Raw genomic sequence first — 4,088 nt, 5'->3', positions numbered from 1 at the left:
CCTTCAGACTTTTCTGCTCCCTCTTCAGTAAGTCCTGCAAATGCTTGCAGGCAGCTTCTTCAAAACAAACTTTCCAACTTCCTTTTACAATCTGTCATACCTTATTGTATCCAAGACTTTCTCCTGTCCCCCATAGAAGCCATATTTGGTCAGTTCTTTTAACATTTGTGGCTCCAAGAATGAAATAAATAAATGTATTCCATGTTATCTGGCCAGCCAGATGACAAAGTTCTCCTACTAAATATATGTAAATTCTTCAATCCTCAGGAAAAATTACACCAAAAGACAAGATGATGCTGATCAGGGATCCTTCAGAGAATACTAGTAGGTAAAACCATGAACCGACCCCAGAAGGTTTAATTCATCTATTAAGGATTCATCTGTGAGTGACTAGAATGCTACAGGAGAGTGAATCCCTATATTCCCCAAGCAACTGAACCCAGAGTGAAATATTTTTGAGAGTTTTCCTTTCTGAATGGAAGCTAAGTAAGCATTCTCCAAACCTGGGAAGTTCTGAGTCTTCAATTTGCATAGTGAATTGGAATGGCCTGTGGCAGCCTGAATATGAATGGAGATGTAGTAATACAGTAACATAAAATGGGAAATGCAGTTTAATTACCCTGGATATTTTTTTTTTCACATAGATTGCTTCTGCTTTTATTATATGGGATCACGAACCCATTCACCTTAATGTGGGGTAATGAAGCCTATAAAGGAAATCATAAAAATGCTGTGTTTGCAATGTTGTTTTTAGAAACTCCAATCTAATGGAAAAATCTTGTCATTATTAGAAGCATTTGTAGTTCTCCCAGAATTCTAGACGTAAAAGGATTCCTAAGCAGTGAGAAGTAAGGTCTCTCCTACCTTGGTTAATGAACTAAAGGATTAAAGGATCAGGTGAGAGAAGTATTTCTCAAGTTACTTCAGATCAATAGATATGGAACATATGCTTCTTTACTGGCAACCTAAAGTAGAATTTAATCTAGAAATGGCCCAAAATACAAGTATGAAAAGGGATATTGATAAGAGGTGACAGTATGGGACCAGTAGCAATTCCAAGGGAAAAAAAAAAAAAAACATTCTTTCATAAATTACATTTCTGCTGTTAAAAAAAATCTAAGCAATAAAAATTCTACCTTTAAAAAAGGACAAATTTTAAGAATTACTAATGAATGCAAATTAAAGGAAGAATAACCATCTATTTTTTTTGCCCATTACATTAGTACGGAAGTTTTCAAGGCAACAACAGCCATAGCCATGAGAGTATGCCATCCTCACACTTCATTTATTTAAGCCATCCTTACACTTCGTTTATTTGAGTTGAGTTGCTACAAGTTGCAAAAAATAATTTAGAAATGTACATGAAAATTTAGAATGTATACTTTTAAACTAACAATACCATTTTTGAGGAGTTTCTCTTATAATCAGAAACGTGTCTATGATAAATGTATAAAGATGTTTGCTACAGCATTTTTTGTCACAGCAAAACACTAGAAAAAGGTGAATATATATAATTATGGTTAATCAATAAAATAGCACTCAACTCTAAAAAGTATAAATTTGATGTTAATTTTAATACTGGAGGGATGTCCTCTAATTAAAAATAACTCATGGTAATATCCATAACATACTCCCTTTTCCTAAAGCCAATAACAATAACATACACACACAAAAAAAATTGTATATGAGAATTTATATGTTGGTATTAGCCTGGTGCTTTCAATACTGATTTCCTCAGGGTAGCAATAGCAGTAAGTAGCAATTTAAAGGTGACTTTTGATTTCCACAATTCACATTAGTTTCCTCAAAAACTCACTCCACATAAACAATAAAAAGAAGCAGAAAGAATGTGCTTGGTATTTGTACACAGCTCCAAGAAAGTCTTCCTTTCCTTTCCAACCACCCTCCCCTTCAAGTCACAACACCTGAACTTTCCTACATAGAAAGTCTGAAATGTCGTAGTTTCAGGAAAGTGAAATCAAAGTGCTTTTCATATAAGAAAGTTTGGGAAAGTGCTTTTGTTTTCTTTTTCTGGAAGAAAATTCATTATAATTATAAAAAGGAGTAGAAATACTAGTTTTCTTTGCATCAGTTTGTTCAGTCCCTGTCCCTTTATTATTTTTTTTCCTGGCATTTTTGTCTGAGAATCCAGATACTATTAAATCGGTCAGGACTAGGAAGCATCAGAGTGTGCCCTGGAATCATTCTATAGTCCCTGCTTTTTTGCCCTTTCTTCAAAGTTTATGTGGTAGCATTGGCTTCCATGTTCCCATACAGCATGTTTCATACAAAGACCCTGGCCACAGAAGGACAAACAGGACCTTTCTCAGTATTAGTTTTCTAGGAGTTAGGATAAATATGCGCAAGCTGTTGGTCTTTCATTCCTATGACCACTTCTCTTTTTACCCAAAGTGCCTACCATAAAATAAAGTTTTCTCTATGAGAAAACTTCAGAGGTTACTTAAGCTTCAACTCTCACAGATGCCGAAAACTGAGGTTAATGCACATATAGTTGCCTGCGCATGTTTCCTTTATATCAATACATACTGTCTTTTGTGCCTATGTGGCTACATCCTCATAAGTCTAAGCTTCAAAATGTCAGGAGCCATGTCTCTTATTATTTCCAGTGTCTTGGTAGAACACTTGACATAATAATTGTTCATTGAATGATTGAAAGTGCAAAAAAATGACATTAAATTATTTTTTAAGCCAAAGAATATTAGGTTATTAACATCTCAAATTCTAGTTTATCTCTTGTGTAACATCAACTCAGAGACTATATATGAGAATCAGATAAGGTAACTGAAGTGAAAATAATTTATGAACTGCAAAGTATTGTCACAATGAGGACTCCATTGAGAATATAATCGAAATAGGCCAGCTTTGAATGGATGGGTCTCTGCAAATGAGACTCATAAAAAGTCTTACAAATCCACCACAGGATAGAGCTGTAGTGTCAGAAACATAAATTACATAAATTTAAAAATATAAGGCTTATCCAGTCCACTTTAGTTTTAAGTTGGCTATGTTTGAATTTTCTTTTGATTCTTTATTTTGTTTTGTATCATTGTAATAAGACACTTGGAACACATTTTTAGCAGACCCAAAGATCTCACAAGATTGAAAACCATATTCATTAGAAGTATTTGTATAAATAAATAATTTAAATTAGCATTTGTTATATTGAAATGTAACAAATATACAAATATGCATAATATAACATGAGGTTTAGTTAGGTGGGTTTTTTCCCAATTCTAGTGATCTTCAGTTTCTGAAGAATTCTCCACCTGAGATAGAAATAAGGAGGAGTACATATATTAAGGTCAATGAATGTGGCTGTGTCTAGGTCACAATTTACCTAATGACCAGATACTTCCTTTCCTTAATTTTGGTTTATTCTTTATAAACTTCACAGCAATAAATTATAGTATCTCTAAGATTACTTCTTTTTTCTAACATCTTAAAATTCTATAATTCAATTCAATTGCTTTCCAATTATAATTCTACTTCAAGCTGAAAAAACAAACAAGCCATAGTCCTGCTTTCTCATTTTGGTAAGGCTAGTTCATATAAACCATATGATATGATAATCTTCACAAGCACAAAACAGAATGATTATCAGTATCAGCCAATTCATTGTATACATGAATCCAATTAATTTAGGACTTGCCAAGCTTCCACCTGATTTTGTTCAAACAAACACCAAAAAGTCTTGAAGAAACCGCATGCAAATAAAATCATTTATATGGTTTTGCCCTTCATTGGCTTTCCCCTTCCATCTGAAAATCAAACCCTTTCCAAATGTGTTCTTTTGCTATGATATTCCGGGATAAGTTTCTCCCTAGACTAAGAAAATGTGAGGGAAAATGAATCTCTGTTTTCAACATCCAATCTTTAAGCAAAGATCTCCCACCACCTGCTGCTCTCTAGACTCCAAAACTCCTGCTCCAGCTAGCCTTCCGGGGAAGAGAGGAGAAAACTGGAAGGGAGGGGAAGAAGGTTGATGAGAGCAAGAGGCGGGGAGTGCGAGGCCTGGGAGGCAGGAGGAGGCGTGGCCCAGCTTGGGGCGGTTGGGATAAATACTGCGA

This window comes from Marmota monax, unplaced genomic scaffold (genome assembly GCF_021218885.2).
Source record: "Marmota monax isolate L192 unplaced genomic scaffold, Marmota_monax_Labrador192_F-V1.1 WCK01_AAM20220418_F8-fsc00147, whole genome shotgun sequence".
NCBI lineage: Eukaryota > Metazoa > Chordata > Mammalia > Rodentia > Sciuridae > Marmota > Marmota monax.
The sequence above is the reverse complement of the archived record's forward strand: the minus strand, read 5'-3'. Positions refer to the sequence as shown.